Genomic DNA, 22,059 nt, shown 5'->3' with positions numbered 1-22,059 from the left:
CCCTGTGTTGCTTTGGGCTCCCTGCTCAGTAGGAAGTCTGCTTCTCCCTCTGCCTCTGCCCTTCCCCCAGCTTATGTGCGCTTTCTCTCTCTTTCTCTCTCGTGCTCTCTCTCAAATAAATAAAATCTTAAAAAAAGAAAATAGAGCAAGTAATTTAAAGAACATCTCAGGTATCCAGATGGCAATTCTGATTAGGGTAACAATGAAGATACAAAAGAGGTGATGAATTCCAGATAAGCTTGGAGTCACCTGGGGGGGTACAGTCTGACTCTTGGTTTCTGATCTTGGGGTTGTGTGATTGAGCCCCATTGGGCCCTGTGCTCTCAGGTGGGAGTCTCCTTGGGTTTCTCTCTCCCTTTTCCTTTGCTCCTCCCCCCTGCTCATGTAGTCTGTGCGCTCTCTCTCACTGAAATAAATAAATCTTTGGGGGAAATAAAAAAGATCTTTGGCCTTGGTGATGAACTGGGTTAGGGAAGTGTGCTCGTAAATGGCTCTTGGATTTTCTAACTTAAATGGCCTTGCAGATGTTGACTTCTTTGATAAAAGAAGAACGGTGAACATTCAAACAGCATCTAGAGAGAATGAAAACAGCTTCATTGGAGGAACTACAGGATTGCAGGGCAGTAACAATTGCACATTTGAAATTGGAGAACTTGACAATTATGGCATTTGTATTTTGTCCAACTCCGTGATTTTTCTCCAGCAGTGCTTACGTACTTAAGTCCTTCTGTGGCAGCAGGGTATAGTTGGGCTTATGTAGGCTGAAGGAGAATGAAAACAGGGAAGGGTTAATGGGCAACCAGCACCATGGGTTGTTTCTGATTTTGTCAACCTTCATAAATTATTAACATACGGATATTTTAAGTAAATAAAATTTTCAAGTTTCTCTTATAGTCTCAAATGTAGACCTACTGGGCCAAAGGAAATGATCAGTTTTATGACCCTTGACATGGCCAGATTTCTTTAATATTAATGAATATCAATACCACTTTGTGTGGGGGACCTTTTTCCAAAAACCCATTTACTTTGAGTTTTATCTTCTTTATTTTAATTATTTAGTGAGTAGTGGAGTGCTAAATATTGAGTTTTGGTAGTGAGGAAAGCACTAAACCCCTCAAACATCTTAGGCTTTAAAAGGGAAGACAGAGAACAAGTAAACAAGGTAATAAGTAAATAAAACTCTACTTCTATGTTGTCAAAGTATTAGGAAGGAAAAAGAACTGAAATAAAGAACTATCAGGAGGGGATTTACTTTAGATTGGAAAACCTCTCTAAAGAGATAACTTAGTCTAAAATTTAAAGGTTTAGAAGAGATTACCCATTTAAAGAATGTCCTGTGCCAGACCAGAAGGCAGGAATGAGTCTAGCATATTCCAGAAATGGAAAGTTAGCCAGTGAGTCCAGGGCATACAAAGGCAGAGTAGTAGAAGATGAGTTTATGGAAGAAAGCAAAATCCAGATTATGTAGGGTTCTACGTGGAATTTGGACTTTGAGTAAGAGATGATTGAAAGGTTTGGAGGAGAGGAGTAACGTAGATCAATTTATTGTTTCTTTTTCTTTTTTTTATTTTATTTTATTTTTTTTTTTTTAATTTTTTTTTTTAATTTTTTTTTTATTTATTTATGATAGTCACAGAGAGAGAGAGAGAGGCAGAGACACAGGCGGAGGGAGAAGCAGGCTCCATGCACCGGGAGCCCGATGTGGGATTCGATCCCGGGTCTCCAGGATCGCGCCCTGGGCCAAAGGCAGGCGCCAAACCGCTGCGCCACCCAGGGATCCCTCTTTTTTTTTTTTTAAAGATTTTATTTATTTATTCATGAGAGACAGAGAGAGGCACGAGCAGGGAGCCTGATGCAGACTTGATCCTAAGCCCCTGGGATCACAGCCTGGGCCAAAGGCAGATGCTCAACTACTGAGCCACCCAGGTGCCCATAAATCAATATATCTTTTCAAAAGATCACATTGGGTCCTTGTAGAAAGTGGATCAAAGATAAGTGGCAAATGTGCAAGTAAGGGAGACCAGTTAGGATGCTATTGCAGAAGTACAGCCTGGAGATAATCAGTGGCTTAGACTAGGGTGGGGCTGAAATTAGGGTTAGGTAAGGGAAGCCTTTACCTTGGGCACAAAATTTAAGCAAGCATCAAAAGATGTAGTAATCAAGGTAAATAATATTTTGACATAACATTTTTAAAAATAAAAATTAATGCAAAAAATTCCACAATGAGCAAAACATTAAAATACAAAATAGAAGATCCAACCCTAAATTTAGAAAACCCTGCCTCGCTTCCTTCCCCCTAATCCTGGCCCTGGTTCCAATAAAACTTTATTTATGAAAATAGGTAGCTGGCCTACAGGCTGTAGTTTGCTAACTTTTTTTAAAAAAAATTATTCATTTATGGGGGAAATACAAATGGCCCATCGATATATACCCTACAACCAAACAGTTCCAGTCCTGGGCAGAAGGGTGTATGTACAAACAAGTGTGTATAAATCTGACATCTAGAGACTCAATGTACATTAGTTGCAATAGCAAAAGCACTGGAAACAACCCAAATGTCAAAGTACAATGGATGAAAGTAGTTTAATATGGTGTAATCTATACAGAAAAACCCCCAAATTTTCAATTTCAAATGATTTTCTCTTAATTTCCATGCCCACTGTGGGGCTTGAACTCATAACCCTGAGATCAAAGCTCACATGCTTTACTGACTGATCCAGCCAGATGCCCCTCAAAGAATGATTTTCAAAAACAAAACAGGGCAAAGGAGGAAAGTCACAGATGAATATATAACAATAATCTGATACATTTTACACAAAGTTCAAAAATAGGCACAACTAAATAACATTGTCCAGAGATAGAGTTAAAATCACAAAGAAAAACAAGGACATGTTTTATACAAAATTCAGCACTCAGTTATCTCTATGGGGAGAAAAAGGGCCATGATCTGGGACAGGTATGCAGAGAACTTGTTTCTTAATGAATCCTGTAGACACATAGGTGTTCATGTTACTATTATTTTTAAGAGATACAAATACATTTTGTATTTCACTGTGTGATATGTTTCACAATGAAAACAATTATTCAAGGACATACTCATCAAAGAATTGAATTAGTCGTCAGGTTTTCCCTTCCTGAAAGATACTAAAATTTTTTTTTGATACTAAAATTTTGCAGACATTAACCTTTTGCAGTCATTCAAGAAATAGATAATATCTCTATTACTCAACTTTTCTTACTCAACTTTTCCACTTATGGAGATAAATACAGTATAATTTACCAAATCCACAGATTAAAATAGAAAAAACATATAATCGGTCTAATAGATGCAAAAAAAGCTTTCAGTAAAAGTCAATGCTCAATGATTAAAATTTACATTTTTGCAAACTAGGAATAAAAGGGAACTTCCTTAATCCACTAGAAACCCGCAGCAAAAATTGCACTTAATGAGGGAATTTCAAAAGCATTTTCTTTAAAACATGACAAGAAGGTTCACTATTACCATAGTTACTATTTAGTGTCATAGTGGAGAGTCTAGCCAATGTGAAAAGACATTAAAAGGAAACAAGAGATAGAAGAACTTCATTATGCATAGATATTATGATTGTCGGTATAGAAATTCCAGAGAATATATGAACAAACAATGAAAACTAAAGAGATTTCAGCAAGGATGTTGGATTCATCATCAACACACAAAAATCAGTAGCATTCATAGATATCAGCAATCACAATAGGAAACAATTTAAAAATGCATATGACAGAAAATAGTAAAATTTGTTATGTTTGGGGACTGGGTTTTTAACCTTGTGGGATTTTTCTGGCTTTTGGTAAGTCTGCAAGATGATTCTGACCAACCTTTCCCTTTATTGTGCAAAAGGGGGCAGAAGCACACAAACACCATTAAGTCCTGCATACTGTAAATGCAAAATAAGATTTGGTGGGGAGAACACACTGGAGATGCAGTAAGGCATCATTCCTCATTATCCCACACAGACATATGCTTAATTTAAGCCTGTCATAAATAGACTGGTATACCCTTACAAAAAAATGTGGAGGTGGGAGGTAGGAGTGCTCCCAGGACCACACTCCTGTGATATTTTAAGTATGTATAGAGAATGGGATCGGGGAACATCAAGGCAATAAAGAGAACCTCCTGGTTGGGAAGTGACCTGTCAGTGAGGAAAAGCTTCTGGAGCTTGGGTTCTAATGGCCTTTTTTTTGGTGTTGCAATAATGCCGATCTGTTGAGCCAGATTCTTGCTAGGCTACTTGTATGATTAGCTATTGCCACAGAAGTTCAGTGTAACGATCATATCCCCAAAATGCAATGTCTTAAAAGAACTATCATTTGTTTTCTCTCAGGTAGCTGCAGGTCAGCTGAGGGGAGGTGGGGGGGGGGGCAGGGAGGTAGGTCAATGTATCTAAACTGGGCTCATCTGAGTGACTCTGCTTCAAGCTGCAAATCCAGCTGGGGTTGTCTCCTCTGTGGGTTCAGCTCAGGATTGCTTTCATTTGTATTCATTCTGGGGCCCAGGCTGAAGGACAGCAGCTTCCTGAGCAGAGCTCTTTTTGTGATAGTGCAGAGCAAGTCCAAATACACAAGCACATTTGAAGCCTCTCCTTGTGCCACTTTGTCAGCATCTTTGTAGTCAAAGCAAATCACATGACCGAGTTCAAATGGAAAGAACTGGGAGGTAGACACCTTTCATGGAGGTTGGGAGGAGTGCATATTTGCTGAACAATAATTTACCATGATACTGAAAGAGGGACCATCCAGATCTCTGTCTCTTCACTCTCTACTTTCTGGTTCTTGGGGGCTCTTTAAATATATATATTTTTCCTTTCACTAAAGACCATTAAAAATTTGGGTAGGAGCACCTGAGTGGCTTGGTCAGTTAAGCATCTGCCTTCTGGTCAAGTCATGATCCCAGAGTCCTGGGATCAACCCCAGCTTTGGGCTCTCTGCTTATCAGGGAGCCTGCTTCTCCCTCTGCCTGCCCCCTATTAATGCTCGCTCTGTCAAATAAAATCTATTTAAAAAAAAAGAATTTGGATAAATACTGGAAGTATTTACTAAAAAGCATCAAAGTTGTGCTAATAGAGTAGGCCTTGATCTGGGAAGGAATTGGAGCTTGAACAGATAAATTGAGGCCATTCTGTCCAAGGGGCATTTGCTCATGCAAAAAAAAAATAAACAAACAAAAAAAAAACATTTAAGAGACAAGCCTGCCTTTGGCCAGTGGTCAAAGATAAAGATCCCCCTCCTTGGGGGAATATGTTGAAGGACTGCTGCTTTTACCCTGGTGTCATTAGCTTATTTAAGGGTAACAGCTGAAAATGGGGTGGCTTCGGGCAGCCCAGGTAGCTCAGCGGTTTAACGCTGCCTTCAGCCCAGGGCGTGATCCTGGAGACCCAGGATCGAGTCCCACGTCGGGCTCCCTGCATGGATCCTGCTTCTCCCTCTGCCTGTGTCTCTGCCTCTGTGTGTGTGTGTGTCTCTCATGAATAAATAAATTTAAAAAAAAAGAAAAAGAAAATGGGGTGGCTTCATGGGACCTGGGGCTAAAGGAATAGGAGTCAGAATTCAACGCATCTGAAGGTGGAGAATTTCTGCCTTTGACTGGGACCCTGGAATGCCCTACTTGTAGGGCATGTAGGTCACCCAGTCCTCCTCCTGACTGCTAGCACCATCAAGTACTTAGTAGAAGGAAACAAAAATTCTCTGGAGGAAGTCTACATTATCCAAGCTTTTAAATTATTCTTAAAAGTAATGTTTAAAATAAAATGTTTAAGAGGAGTACCTGCCTGTCTTAATTGGCGGAGCATGTGATCTCAGGGTTGTGAGTTAGAGCCCCATGTTGGGTGTGGAGCCTAAATTATAAAAAAGTAAATTAAATGTAAATAAAATGTCTAAGAAACGATAAATTATGGAATACATTTCAAGTCAAGACAATGCAGGATTGAACAGCAGATGCTCACCCCAATGAAATGATCATTAATGCACCCCTTTTCTCTCTTGTCTCAGTTCTCATCCTCCCTCATTTCCTGTTACTTCTTTGAATCTCCCATATAACTACTTTCACCCAAATCTGCCTCTGAAGGACTGCAAACTAGTACAACAAAGAGGCCCCTGGGAGGCTCAGTCGGTTAAGTGTCCAACTCTTGATTTTGGCTCAGGTCATGATCTCAGGGTTGTGAGATGGAGCCCCCCATTAGGCATAAGATTCTCTCCCTCTGTTCCCCCATATTGCATGTGTGTGCTTGCTCGCTCTCTCTCTGAAATAAGTAAATAAATCTTAAAAAAAAAAAAACCCTAGTACAAGTACACAATCACATAACCCCCACCACAATCAAGATATAAAACTGTCCTCACCCTAATAAGTTTCTTTGTGCCCCTTTGCAGTCAGTTCTCTCTACCCTTAACCTCAAGCAGCCACTGAACCGCTTCTATTACTATCATTTTGCTTTCTACATATTTTCATATAAAATGGAAAACTGATTTTTTTCATCTTGACTTGGTTGTGTGAAGTTAAAGGGAATTTATTATATCTGCTTGAAACTGCTAACTTCACCCAAGAAATATCCTAGGGAGACTCCCATTTGTGTCTACTGATGGGATTTTTTTTTAAGATTTTATTTATTCATGAGAGACAGAGAAAGAGAGACAGAGGCAGAGACACAGGCAGAGGAAGAAGCAGGCTCCATGCAGGGAGCCCAACATGGGACCTGATCCCAGATCTCCAGGATCTCGTCCTGGGCCGAAGGCAGGCACTAAACTGCTGAGCCACCCAGGGATCCCTAATGCTGGGATTAACACAAGTCTGGACACCTCTAGGAGACAGGGATAGCCACTAGAAGTCTATCTGCAGATGATCTCAAGAATTTTTGAGAAATGAATCTCCAGGGAAGGACCTGGCATACAAGATTTTAATGAAACGTTAGTCCTTGGAGGACCAGGAGATACACTAAGTCAGTCATATTTGTTACTCAAATCTGCGTCCCAGTGCAGCCTTCCCTATAAATTGATATCTGAGTAATGTGGGCACCCAATCATAGGCGTGTGTAATGGGAAGAAGAGGAAATGTGAGCTATGAGTCAAATCTGAAAGAGCAATTTCCCTGAAATCTTTGTGTGACATTGGTATACAAGCATCGTGTTTAATATTCATTCATAAAGTGTGATATCCAAAGCACACTTGCCCAGAATTCAGAGACCCTTTGGCACCTTGACAAATCCAGCAACCCTGCCATGATGATCCATATTGAGGGAAGAGATGGCAACCAGAGCAAGTGACAGCTTGGTGAGCCCTAGCAGTGTGATATGGGTGCCTCCACATGGTTTGGTAGGCAGCAGATCCTCAGCTGTTACTGCTGCCGGGGTCCAGGAAGTAGACAATAGAGCCCAATGATAAGAATTTGGACTTCTGAGGTGCCTGAGTGGCTCAGTCAGTTAAGCATCTGACTCTTGATCTCAGCTCAGGTTTTGACCTCAGGGTTGTGAGTTCAAGCCCTGAGTTGGGCTCCTTGTTGAGTATGGAGCCTACTTAATTAAAAAAGAAAGAGAATTTGGACTTCAAAGTCAGACAGGTCTGGATTGAAATCCCAGTGTCATTCTATCCTACCAACACAGGGTGCCCTGATATGCCAACTATTGGTGGATGTTTGATCTTTAACAATTCTTTTATTCCCTCGAGAAATTCTTATTGAGGACCTGCAGTATACCAGGCATCAGTGAGAATGTGGCAGATAACAAAGAAAATCACTAATGGATGAAATGCCAGGGCTCAAGCCCCTCTGTACTAGTATCACAGGGAATTATTCAACCTGCACGTGGTGCCTTACTATTTCCAAGTTATAAACTCTTTGCCACCTGCCACCAAGCTCTCTCTGAACAACTGAGTTTAGAATCTGCAGCTCTGACCTGGATAGTTTCATCAATTTCCTCTCGACTCTCTGCCCTTCCCTTCTCCTGCTCCCCTTTGCTGAGAGAGGAGCATTCATACATTTATCCATCTACAACCCTGATAACTTCATCAGGAGGGAGGAGGGAGAGAGCATCCCCAGAGAGACCAGTGTAGCCCTAAGTACCTTTGTTCTGCATTTGTCTTTTCTGATCTTACGTGAAGAGACCAAGGCTATGGTTCAGTGTTAGAGGTTATCCCACGTGGGACCCCAGTTCCAGGGCTCTCTGCTCCTGTTCTTGTTTCTGTGAGAGGCTGGTTCCAGCTGAGGTGTTTTTTGTCATATTCACTGTATCAGGGTTCCTGAATGCAAAGAACAGCCACGGACCCTAGCTAACATATGTGAAAAATACATTTATCAGAAGGATATTGGATGACTCACAGAATTGGCTGGGGAATGGAGAACCAGGCTTAGAAAATAGGCAGGAACCCGGGGGCAGGCAGCTGGAGCAGTCTGGTTAAAAGGACAAACACTGCAGGCATCACATCCATCACCATTATTCTGCATGGTTCAAATGGCATGGTTGCATCTGTTGCATACTGCCACAGGTAAAATCTGACTAATGATTCCTCCTTGCATCATTTATTGAGTCCTCGAAAGAGCATCTCATTGCAGATCCTACATCACATGCCTGGGCTTTTGCAGCCCAGAAACTCAGGCAAAACCAGTGGCATATTAATTGGTTGCCCTCTTTATTGCCTCCAGCTTCCTCTGGCTGGTACTCCCTCCCCCATATGGGAAGGAGAAGGGTTGGTCATGGGTCAAGATGCAAAATCATATTTGCAAAGAGGCTTCCATGGGTTTCGTGCTGGCCCTGTTTGGGCTCATCAATGTCTAGCCATTTTTTGGAAATTGTTATTTCTTTTTAATTCAATACTTGTCCTTAGTTCCCCACAACTCCCTTGTACTTTTCCCATCCCTTGTTTTGCCTCGTTTCATTACAACTTTATTTGAACCTGTTTATTCTGCTCTTTTCATGACTAAGACCCTTCCCACAGCCTTCATAATTTCTAACTTGTAATCCTGTGTTCTGTATGTTTTCCAGCATTCAGGCCTTTGTACACTGAAAAAAATCTGTGCACTTGGAACTAAGGTTATCGTCCTGCAGCCATCCTGTTCTGCTATCTAAACACTTTAATTTGTAAACCATCCTACTCATAAAGAGGGTAACTCATTCCAAAAAATCCAGTTTTCCTTTGGATGTTACAAACCTCTAATTTCTGTTGTAGTTCATTATTCTCCTCAACTACTAGAGATTTAATTTTTTTCCTTTTTAAAAAAATTTTTTGAGGGGTGCCTGAGTGGCTCACTCGGGTAAGCATCTGCCTTCTTACACTTGGGTCATGAATCCAGGATTCTGGAATCCAGTCCCTCGTTGGGCTCCCTGCTCCATGGGGAGCCAACATCTCCCTCTCCTTCTTCCTGCTGCTCCTCTTGCTTGTGTGCTTCTCTCTCTCTGTGTCAAATAAATAAAATCTTAAAAAAAAAAGTCTAAAAATTTTTGGAAATAACTACCTTAAAAATGTTTCAAAGAGCCTTCTTTTTCAGTGTTTGTCTGATGTTATTTTCCTTCTAAAATACCTGTGGTCGGGATGCCTGGATGGCTTGGTGGTTGAGCATCTGCTGTCAGCTCAGGGTGTGATCCCAGTCAGGAGATCGAGTCCCACATAGAGCTCCCTGCGGGGAGCGTGCTTCTCTCCCTGTGTCTCTGCCTCTCTCTGTGTCTTTCATGAATAAATAAATAAAATCTTCTAAAAAATAAAATACTTGTGGTCTATATGTTTAAGTATATTCTTTTCAGTATTGTTTGTAATAGCAAAATGTAAGTGCTAACTGTCCAGTGATAGTAGACAGGCTAAAGGTGTTATGGAATATTAATAATGGAAATCTCTACAGTCACGTAAATGAATAACATGGATCTGTACATATACTAGTGTGGAGCCCTGTCCATCATCTCCTAGTATGTGGAAAAAAGCAGGGAACAGAAGTTTATGTATAGCATATTATCATTTGTGAAAAAAAAAATGTGTATGCAAAGAGTATCTCCAGATGGATGTACAAGAAACCAATAGTAGTGATTCCCTCTGGGGAAGGAATCTGTTGGCTCAGGAGTTCAGATGGGAGGGAGAGATTCTTTGCACTGTATGCTCAATGTGGTACCAAAATGAAATAAATTCTTTTTACTGGGGGTAAATCCAGAGACAGAGACAAAGACTATAATAATTTATAGTTCTTCTGGAGGACCTTGAAAAACTATTCAAAGACTTTTGGTTTGTGGTTTAAATATTTTCTGATTTCTCCTCTGGGTTAGATTGCCACTAAAACTTTAGGAAAACAGCATTTTGGGTTTCATTTTACTGCTTCGGAGAGGCTGATCTGCTTTTTTGAAGAGCCATTCTAGAACATAGAGGTTGGATGTCGAACTGTATCTTGCCTTCTATGTTTCTGTCTCTTCAACAAGTATTTACTGAGCACCAGCAGGTTCCTCAAGGCCCAGTGCCACACATTAAAGTGGCCTGTATGTTTCATATCCTGATGAGAATAAAGTGGGAGAAAATATGCACTTGATCACGATTAATTCTTGTTCCATTGTTCAGGGCACAGTTCTGTGTGATTTTTCTCATTCCAAGTCCTTGAAATACCAATAAAGAGACATAAGAGTAAAAAAGAAAAATCCTTATATATCCAGGTGCATTTACTTCCCAACTGTGCGTTTTGTTTTCTTCTGGTATTCCAGTAGATATCAAATATTATTTAAGAAATGAGCATCCTATTTTCATGGCATAAGCTTTTATAGACAAACCAAGTAATTAATTAGCTATGAAAATGTCATAGCAGAAGTTTCTGTTTGAATATTTAAATATGTATGTTTCATTGTATTTCAATATTTTTCACAGTTTACTTAGAATCTGAGGATATCAGCAAACTAATGCATGTTTGGAAATTTTAAAAATCTTTAGCTTTTTTTTCCCATTTGGCACTCTACTGACATGTTGCAATGCTATGAGAATTCAGTTCTTTAATTCTTGTCCAAAGATTTTGACAGCTATTTCCACCTTGAGACATTTGTAGAGACTAAATAAAAAGCAGAATAACTGAGACAGAAATATCTGGTATTTCACTCAGCCAAGTTACAATTGTAATGTCCATCGTCTTTCCACTGGGGGAAGCCAATGAAAAGTGAGAAAACTGAATCCATGAAGAAGCCCCTAAGAAAACAAAAGCCTAAGGAACAGCAGCCCCAGATTCTGTATTACATACAGATGTTTCATTCACTCATTCATGTATTCATTCAGCCTGTTAGCAAAGAACGTGGACTCTGAAGTCAGCCTCAGTTATAATCTTGACTTTGTTACTTATTGCTGGTCTATGACCTTGTCCAAATTACTCAATTTCTCTGTGCCTCAGTTTTACTTAGCTGTAAAATCGTACATACCTCATAAGATTTTAAAATATTTGTTCTTTGCACAATACCTGGCACATGGTAAACATTATAGAAGAGCTTGTGAGATTAATAATTATTTGAACAAGCCTGCATTGAGCAACTATGACGGTCCAGGCATTGAGCCAGATGCTTAGGTTACAGTGATAAATGAGCAAGTCACAGCATCTGCCTCCATACCTTGGAGACTATGGGGAAAGAATTAAATAAGTGATTACAGAAAATGTAAGGAGTGGGGTAGCCCTGGTGGCTCAGTGGTTTAGAGCTGCCTTCAGCCCAGGGCCTGATCCTGGAGACCCGGGATCAAGTCCCACGTCAGGCTCCCTGCATGGAGCCTGCTTCTCCCTTTGCCTGTGTCTCTGCCTCTCTCTCTGTGTCTCATGAATAAATAAATAAAATATAAAAAAAAAAAAAAGAAAAAAGAAAATGTAAGGAGTGTTTGGACAAGGAATGTGTAAAGGGTTAGGAAGCACAGTGAGGAGGGACCTCCCTGAGGTCAAAGCAAAAACTGGCTGTTCTTGGAAGGAGTTTCGCATTGAAGAGGCAGTACAGTATAGTGGTTAAATGGCCCTGGGAAGTCCAGCTCTCTGGCTTTGTAGCATGGTCCCTCACTTTTACTGCTTGTGTGATTTTGAGCAACTTAACCTCTCTGTACCTCGGATTTCTCATCTATAAAATGGAAATCAGGGATCCCTGGGTGGCGCAGCGGTTTGGCGCCTGCCTTTGGCCCAGGGCGCGATCCTGGAGACCCGGGATCGAATCCCACGTCAGGCTCCCGGTGCATGGAGCCTGCTTCTCCCTCTGCCTGTATCTCTGCCTCTCTCTCTCTCTCTGTGTGACTATCATAAATAAATAAAAATTAAAAAAAATAAAAATAAAAAATAAAATAAAATGGAAATCATAATTGTACCTGCCTTTTTGAGGCAATATTAAATGAGTTTACATATCTAAAGTACTTAAACAGTACCTAGAATATGGTAAGCATTACATAAGTGTCTTAATAATAAGTAGTACTTGAGTGTTAGTTTTTATTACCTGATAATTCTTATCACATCGTGAAAATAGGATAATAATATGATACTATTAGAGTGCATCTTGCCTAGCTCTCTTTAATTTCACTTCCCTTTTTATGAGATACATGAAAATTTTAGAGCATTATGTTTTGCCTGCATCTTTTGCCTAAATCAATGCAAACTAAAAGCTTCCTCCCTATTTCCTCTCCTTTTAGGTCTAGCTTTTAGAACAGGTTGAAAGGGGACCTTTAAAATTGTAAGAGCCGGAGAAGTGTTTGGCTGGCTCAGTCCATAGAACATGTGACTCCTGACCTTGGGGTCATGAGTTCAAGCCCGACATTGGATATAGAGTTTACTTAAAATTCTATACCAGCATGCCTTATAATGTTATTTGGGCATTTCTCTTCTGGAAAGAGCACTGAACTTGTAGTTAGAAGACTTAGATTTTATGCCAAGCTGTGTGACTCTTTGGATGGTCTTGAACACGTCACTTAACTTGTCTGAGCTTCAGTTTTCTTATCTGTTAAAATTGGAGAATAATAATTCCTCATTTACCTAGTTGGTATAAAGACAGATGAGGTAGGGGATCCCTGGGTGGCACAGCGGTTTAGCGCCTGCCTTTGGCCCAGGGCGCGATCCTGGAGACCCGGGATCGAATCCCACGTCGGGCTCCCGGTGCATGGAGCCTGCTTCTCCCTCTGCCTATGTCTCTGTCTCTGCCTCTCTCTCTCTATCATAAATAAATAAAAATTTTAAAAAAATTAAAAAATAAGAAAAAAAATAAAAAATAAATAAATAAATAAAGACAGATGAGGTAACATATGAAGGAAGGGGACTTCATAACCTGCAAAAGTCCATGCAATTAGATATGCAGTTGATCTCACATGCGGAATGTAAAATGGTCAAATTTATGAAAGTAGAGAGTAGGAGTGGTTGCTAGGAGGTGAGGTGAAGGTCAAAAGGTACAAAGTTTCAATTATGCAAGATGAAGAAGTTCTGGAGATCTGCTATACAGCATAGTGCCTTAAACTAACAATTTGTTAAGAGGGTAGTTCTTAAGTGTCGTCACACACACGCGTACACATACTAATAACAGTGATAATGGAGGAGGGAGGAAACTTTGGGAGGAGTTGAATGTATTTATGGTCTTGATGGTAGTGATGGTTTCACAGGAACATACCTATGATCAACCTCATCAAGGCATATACATTAAATGTGTACAGCCTTTTACGGGTCAATCATACCTCAAAAAAGTGATAAAAAAAAAACATTAGAAATACAACACATGCATTTGTCATATCTGTAATATTGTAATATCTGATATAGTTTTCAACACATCTGGCAACTCTTGTGTCCCATTCCTGTTGCCCAATAAATCTACAGCCATGTGTCCCAAAGCTTTGGCTACTAACATCAATTCCAGATTAATCAAGGAATCTGATTAGGGCTTACATTGCAAGAGGGGTAGGTTTGTAAGTATGGGAAAGAAACTAAAATTGCTTTCTTCTTTTTCTCGTCTATTTCCTGAAAAACCGTTGATCCACCCATTTAACAGAAGGAGCAGAGGTAAGAGGAGTTCTTCTTCCTGTCCCTTATCTGTATTTTTACGGTCCTTTATATCCATCTGTATCACATGGACAGTCACGGAGTATTGTAGTTCTGTGTTGACCTCTCTGTTACTCCTGCAGACCTTTTTTTAAAAAATTGTTTTTCATGGTGGGTTCTCCATATGTTTGTTGGGTTGAAATTACCTGAATGAAATGTAATACAATTGAAGCTATTCAGAGCTCAGAGCATATTTCACACACACATAGATCAAGTGATTAATTCAAAAAGAGTTTCAAGGGGGTTAAAAATAGAAAGCCGAATCCAGGCAGTTTTGTTCAGAGAATGTTGGAGGGGGTAAAACAGCTCTGGCTGCAGGCTAGGGTCTTTGTTATGAGAAAAATGTAAATAGGAAGAATTGCAAAACACCACCAGGGAAATGTCTGGGTGTTTTTGAACCTTTGGCAGAGATGAATTTCGGTCTGGAATACACTTTCTTCCCTTCCCTCCTGTCTCTAATCTTAGTCACGTCTTAACCCAGGAGCACGTAATAAATAAGCAAAATTTATAGAAATATTTTTCTAAGCCTTGTTCCCTTAAAATTATGACCTAGCACATTTCTTCCCCCACCAATAATTTTGGAGCTAACATGGTATATCAATACGTAAACTGCATGTCCTGGCTTTTCCACCACAGTTTTGATTGAAAATATTGTCTCTCAGCATCAGACTTGACTCATTTTTGGTTCATATTCATGGAGGTCCTATAATAAATAATTTGTGTGAGAAAACTGCTATATGACATTATTTTCAAGACATTATACTTTATTTGATTTGTTTTTAAAATAGGGTAGGGAGGATATTTGAATTCTTTTTTTTTTTTTTTTTTAGATTTTATTTATTTATGAGAGACACAGAGAGAGAAGCAGAGACACAGGCAGAGGGAGAAGCAGGCTCCATGCAGGGAGCCCAACATGGGACTCGATCCCAGGTCTGCAGGATCAGGCCCTGGGCCAAAGGCGCCACTCAACCACTGGGCCACCCGGGCTGCCCTGGATATTTGAATTCTTAAATTTTTTGAACAAATTCCTGTACTTCACCAGCAATAAAAAAAAAACAAAAACAAAAAAACCCCCAAAAAAACAGGTAAATAAAAGATACCATTTCTAAAGAAAATATTACTAATAACATATTTTAAAATAGTAATATTTAGTGTTGGTAAAGGTTGGACAATCAGGTACATTCTCTGGCAGAAATGTAAAGACCTTAAAACAGTTTTGCAATTCTAATTGAGAGTATTTTTTTAAAAATTCATGTATATTAAACTAATAATGTGGGCAGCCCGGGTGGCTCAGCGGTGTGGCGCTGCCTTCAGCCCAGGGCGTGATCCTGGGGTCCCGGGATCAAGTCCCACATCGGGCTCCCCGCAGGGAGCCTGCTTCTCCCTCTGCCTGTGTCTCTGCTTCTGCTTCTCTCTTTCTCTGTGTCTCTCATGAATAAATAAATAAAATCTTAAAAAAAAAAAAAAAACTAATGTTACTTCTAAGAAAACTTTCTAAGAATGTGGACAATGATTCATACATAAAGGTGTTCACTGAAACATTTATAACAATGAAAAATTAGAAGAAATCCAAATAATCACTCTTAAGAGTTCAGCTACATTCATTTAGGAACATACACCGAATATGCTGACTTTTGAGTTCTTAGCACGTAACGTTCTCTGAATAAAATAACAAAGTTGAAAATGGTTGATTTTGAGGACAATTTAATGATGAAGGCAATGCTCATAATATTCCTGTAAAAATATAAGAAGCATATATATATAATTTGCTTATATTAATATCTATATGCCCAACTAAAATTAAATCAAGGTGTTGCCTATAGGATTGTGGCTAATTTCAGTTTTTATTCTTTGCACCATTCTGTGCTTTCTAAATGCTCTGTAATGAGCATGGGTTATTATAATCAGAAAAAATATTATTGAAAATTATGGGGGCTTGGGGTGCCTGGATTACTCAGTTGGTGAAGCATATGCCTTTGGCTCAGATCATGATCCCAAGGTTCTGGGATCCAGCCCTGCATGGGGCTTCCTGCTCAGCAGGGAGTCTGCTTCTCCCTCTCCCTCTGCCCCTTCCCCCTTTACTTGTGCTCTCTCTTTCTCAAATAAATAAAAATCTTCAAAAAAAAAATTATGGAGTCGTAGTGAACCTCAGCATAGAGATGAAATATTACACATAGATGGGGTGAGTGAGGGAGTCAGAAGTTTGTCTAAGAAATTCTTGCTTGGAAAGAGCATCGCAGAGGATCCAGGGATCAGAGTTCACCTTTGCCAGTTGTAATCCAGAAAATATTTAAGTGCTGAGAACTCAGTAAGCCAGGCTCACGGAAGAATCAGGTTTGAACATGCTTAAAAAAATTAAGAACTTCTCTGACTAGCAAGGGAGATGGTCATAGAAGAGATCACCCCGCATTGAGGAGGGTGTTAATAACAGCCAATAGCTCTGAAGTCACACAGTGGGACAGAGCACTGTCTCCTAGAAGGATCAGCCACCCAGACAGGTCCTCCTCCTCTGTGCAGGAAGGTGGAAATTAAGTAATTAATTATTCATATGCTCATTCATTTATTTGTTTATCCAAGATATTAAGTACCTCTTAAGTGGTGGGCACTGTGCAAGTCCCAGGGGATATATTGGTGAATAATATACCGGAACCATACTAGAGGCTGAACAGGTTGGGTTTATTAACCCGTTGCTTTGCCAGAGAATACATACCATGGGGAACCATGGGGCATTTAGTTAAGAGGGTGTTAGAAAGGACTTAAAGGATTTCAGGTTAGGTTAGGTAATTTTGGGAAAGGTCCCAGGAAACAGAGGGTTAGTCTGTATCGAGTGCTTTCAGGAAGTGAGGGCAAGTCTATGATTGGGCATATCAATATATCTCATTTATATGGAGGCTGTAGCTGTAATTAGGAAAGAAGTGGCAGGCACTCATATTAGCTGAAGAGAAAATATTTGGTATTTTGTAGGTTGGAGAATGTTAATGTTTTCTCTGCTCAGGTATGATTATGAGGGGTCTTGTTTTGGTCTTGATTCATCATGGTCACAAAGTGCCTTTGTCTCATGTTGATGTTGTGTAATACTGTGATATTGTTTATGTTCATTGGGAATATACCAAGACCTGGCTGTGAGTGCTGCGCCAGCCAGCTCATAACAACACCAAGCCCTAAGTGATAACATCAAGTCAGTTCCTGGATATCAGGGGACCTCTTTTCTCTTTCCCACAAATAAATAAGTAAATGTAGAACTTCAGATTATGCTTAATATTATAAAAAATGAATAGGATTCAATGGTAGAGAATCAAGGGTGGTAAAGGATCCATTTATACAGGTTCATTGAAGAAAGCTGCTCTTAGGAAGTTAATATACCAGTCAAGACCTGAAGCATGTTATGTGTGCTTATGTGTATATGGATCATGGATCACAGTGTAAACTGTATTTCTATTTTTTTTAAGTGGGCACCACACCCAGTGTGGAGCCCGATATGGGGCTTGAACTTAGGATCCTGAGATCAAGACCTGAACTGAAGTCAAGAATCAGATGCTTAACCTACTGAACCACGCAGACCACCCCTAAAATGTATTACTTATTGTGGGTGGCCATAAAAAAAAATCAAAAGCCATTGCATGATGAAGATATAGAAAAAACATGGATAGAAGAGTGAGAAGAGATTAGGCTAGCTCATACAAGGCCTTATACATAAGGAGTTGCCGTTTTAAGTGTTAGGTTGATCAATGTAAAATCATTTATTTTCATTTTGACCAATGATTTCACTTGGTTCAACCTAATACAGTGACACATTGTTAAAGGTTTTAGGCAGAGGAGTGCCAAAACTGGATTTACATTATAAAAAGACCACCCCACCTGCTGGGTAGAGGGTATATGGGAAGCAGGTGAGGAGAGCAAGGAAAGGTCATTAAGGATGTCCTTGCTTTGAAACAACCCTGGTCTTCAGACTGGCTGGCTTGGAAATCTGTTTTGTTAAATACCCATTGGAGTGTGGGCAGTAGGAAATTGACTCATGCTTAAAAAAAATTTCATAAAGGGGTTCCTGGGTGGCTCAGTCAGTTCTGACTCTTGGTTTTCAGCTCCAGGCATGATCTCAGGGTTGTGAGATCAAGCCCCATAGCCTGGCATCAGGCTTCAAGTTTAGTGCGGAATTTACTTAAGATTTTCTCTCTCCTTCTGCCCCTCCCCCTGCTTATGTGCTCCCTCATTTTCTCTCTCAAATAAATGTTTTTTAAAAAATAATTCATAAGAGATTGATTATGGTAAAGTCAGAAATGCCAATTTATTAATCCACAGTAAGAAATGAAACTATCAAGCAACTAAATACTTAAAATTACTGCTTAGTGCCATCTCCTTTATGTGGGCAGCTAAATTCAAATCAATAGATTGCTGGATAGGATTGCAAGAAATCAGAGCAAGGGGAATTAATGAGAGCCACTGCTAACAAAATTGGTTTACATGACCTCTAGTTGGAAATACATTTTGCCTGAAGACCTAGTTTACACTACACAAAATATAGCTGAAACAAAATTTTTACAAATCAGAACATGCCCTTATTACTTAGAAGACACTGATACTTTCTGTTATAACCTATTTTGTTTTTTATTTTTTTGTTTTCTGTTTGTTTTTTTTTGTTGTTGTTTTGTTTTTTGTTTTTAGTTAAAAAAGTTGAGGAATGGGCCAGATGAATTTATTTTAGGATCTACTAATGAATGGGTCATAAGGTACAATTTGAAAATCACTGAGTCGGTTCATCTTAACACTAGTTGACATCACACTGTGATCATCTAGGTTGTGATGGTGCCCAACAGTAGTACCCCTAGACTCAGGGAGAGCCTGCAGGCTGCCCTCTGCAACAGCCTCCTGGCTTTCCTTTCATGTCTCACAGCCTTAGGCCATCTCCCAAGGCTCTGTTCCCCAGTGTCCTCCAGCCTTCCTGGGGGCCTTCCAGTGCAGGACATTTGTCAGCTCAAAGTTGGTTTCCATCTCCTGGGTAATGAGCAGCACCTGCTTGAACTAGCCCCGTTCTCAACTTGTCTTTACCCTTCTCAGGCTGGGACAGAAGCAGAGTGAATCACCTGCCCAGCTAACCGGCCAGTGTCCCAAAATTTAACTAGGCTACTCAGTTCCATATTTCAGAGTCAGCAAATTGAGGTTAGATATAAGAATACAGTTCCACCTCCAACAGAAGTCCAGGACTGATTGGATCAGCTGATGACTCTGCAATTAGAGTCATGATTCAAAGTCCCCAGGAGCCAGTAGCCCAGCAGTGGCCCCTGCAAGCGAGATTTCCCCCTGGTTGGTCTGTACTTGGTGCTGATTCAAGCTTCCTGCTTGAATGAACAGCAAATAGCTGCTTCTCAGAGCTCCATAAAGTCACCCGTCCATGAACAGGTTGGGGTGGGGGCGTTGTTGAGATGAGTCAGAGGTCAAGAAAGCCAAGATGGCCCATTGTGGGGAGTTACCCTCTAGGGAGGCCCAGATTCAGGTGTCATCCTAATCTCTTTTGGTTAGCCCTCAGTGGGAATGTCCTGCATAACTAAAAGTAGTACTGCTTCCCATCTCTACTTTCGAGTCCTGGACTGGTCCTGCTTGTTGAAAGGATTCTTGTATTTATTCTCCAGCCCCACATCTCTGAAATGGAATTATTCCTATTCAGAGTACTCAAAACACTACAAAAAGAGAAGCAAACATTTTGTGACATGGTGCCTAATAAAATAGTAACAAGATAACAGAATGCCCCAGAATCCAAGAATGAGGTTAAAAAACGGTTCTCCTTGGGGGGCTGGCAGGGCCTGTGCCTGCGGGAGGAGTAGGGTTTGATTGCCACTGAGTGCAGCAACCTGGAGGCTGCAGTGTGGCCCCAATTCCTCCAGAAGAGGTGGGTGCGTGCCCTGGTCTTGGGGCTCTTGCTCATTTGCTTCCCCAGCTGTGCCTTCAAGCAGGAGGATGAGCAGGAGGAAAGGGCAGCGAGGAATTGGAATCTCCTGGTCCAAGATGCCCCCAGCCCATTCTACGGAAAGTGCCGTGTAACTGGGGCAGCAGTAGTGGGCTTGGCCCCCAGTGCTGGAGCTCCATTTAAGGGAAGTACCTCATCACCAACTAGGACACATGGGTGAAAGGAAGGGTTTGCTGGTAAATGGCTGCTGTAACAACGTCCCTGGCACAAAGCAGCTCCACTATGATGGCTGCTTGCCCCATAGCTACCCCCCCACTCCTCCCAGCACTTATGCTTGGGAGGACTGTGCTGTCCTGCTGCCTGCAGCCCAGCAAGCCACTTCTCCTGGAGCACTTCCCTGCTCCGAGCAGCCACGGCATTACAGATCTGCTGCATGGCACTGAAGATCACTTTGAATTGTGTTTCACCAAATGCAGGACCTCATCCCAGAGTGTGCAACATGAGAACACCTGTAGGAACCCCACAGCCAAGTGTTGCTCTGGAGAGAACCCTCCTGAGCTCTTTCTTCCCTGCATCATGGGCATGGCAAGGGAGCCAGGAAAGAATCTGTGGCCTGAATCCACGCTCCAGGATTCTCTGGTCCACTTGGAAGAAGAGAGATACTACATGCAAGCCTTGACTTTGGCCAGTTTTTGTGTTGTATTCTTTGACCGCATGCTCTGCTGGGCTTTACTGCGTGGAACTGTTCTGTAAAAGCAGCCGGAAACGGCAACAGGTCATTTTCAAGAACAAATAACAAGCGAGCTTGTGGAGGTGTTGGCAGTCTAGGGAATGTCTATCATTGAAAATTCATCGAGCCCAATAAATAAAGTTATTTATTGGATTTCTTTGGAGGAGTGTGAAAATGATAATGTTTTATATAGGAAGATGCCTTGCCTTTGATAGTCAAATATATTTAAGAACACTTATCTTCCCAAAGTAGTTTGTTCCCCCCTAAATAAGCTTTCTCAGAGGATGAAGTGTCTGGCAATTGTTTTTTTAATGTTTGATATAAAAAAATCTAGCTTGCATTGGACTTTTTGGATTCTACATTCGCGATGCTAAATCAAACATGTGAAAGGAATGTGCGTGTCTAAATGTTTTACAGTCTCGTTCTTTTTGGTACTCAGTCTGGTGTATGAGTCTGTATTACGTGGGCTGTCACTGGTATCAGCCTTTCTTTGGAGCTTATTTGAACTCTTGAGCAATGTAACATAGATTTAATGTGAAAACAGCTTTAAAAAAAAGTTTACCTTGCAAATCCACAGTTCATTTATTAGCTATCTGTTGAGCCAGGTAGTTCAGCTAGTTGCTGAAAGTTAGCTGGAGAGAAAGTTGGTCTCTACTCTCATACTCCTTAGTGAGTTAGCCATTAAACAATTTGCCGAATAATTAATTTGAGAGGGAAATTAATAATGATTATAAACTAAAATAGTGATTACACTGTTGCATGATTACACTCTTGCAAGAAATCCTGTCTTAATTCATTCAGGCTATTATAGCAAAATATAATAGACCAAGTGACTTACAAACAGCCAAAATTTATTTCTCACGGTTCTGGGGGCTGGAAGTCCAAGATCAGGGTGCCAGGGCAGGTAGGTGAGGACCCTCTTCCAGGCTGCACACTTTTCATTGCATCCTTGTCTCTTGGAAGGGGTGTGTGTGCTAGCTCTCTGGAGCTTCTTCTAAGGGCATTAATCTCATTCACCTCCTAATAACATCACATTGGGGATAGGGATTTCAGTATATGAATTTGGGGGAGGCAAACATTAAGACCACAGGAAATCGGGATGCCTGAGTGACTCAGTGGTTGAGCGTCTGTCTGCCTTCAGCTCAGGGCATGGTACTGGGGTCCTGGGATTGAGTCTCTTATCAGGCTCCCCAGAGGGAGCCTGCTTCTGTCTCTGCCTATGTCTCTGCCTCTCTCATGAATAAATAAATTAAATGTTTTTTAAAAAGACTAGGAAATACTGAGAAACAGAATACAAATATGTTATAGAAATTAGAAAACCAAAAAAAAAAAAAAAAAGAAAGAAAGAAATTAGAAAACCAAGTCCAATCCAGAGACAAAAATGTATCCTAATCTCATCAAGAGGTT

At 40.6% G+C, this 22,059-nt stretch overlaps 1 protein-coding gene and 1 pseudogene across 3 annotated transcripts in view; both read left to right on the top strand.

Annotated features, from left to right (window-relative positions):
• Positions 1-22,059, top strand: part of NUP205 (nucleoporin 205) — a 115,765-nt gene that overhangs the window by 3,809 nt on the left and 89,897 nt on the right. The window lies entirely within an intron of this gene.
• LOC140599519 (SREBP regulating gene protein pseudogene) lies at positions 488-21,926 on the top strand (annotated as a pseudogene).

The sequence above is a fragment of the Vulpes vulpes genome, chromosome 7, assembly GCF_048418805.1.
Source record: "Vulpes vulpes isolate BD-2025 chromosome 7, VulVul3, whole genome shotgun sequence".
NCBI classification, from domain to species: Eukaryota; Metazoa; Chordata; class Mammalia; order Carnivora; family Canidae; genus Vulpes; species Vulpes vulpes.
The sequence above is the reverse complement of the archived record's forward strand: the minus strand, read 5'-3'. Positions and strand labels throughout refer to the sequence as shown.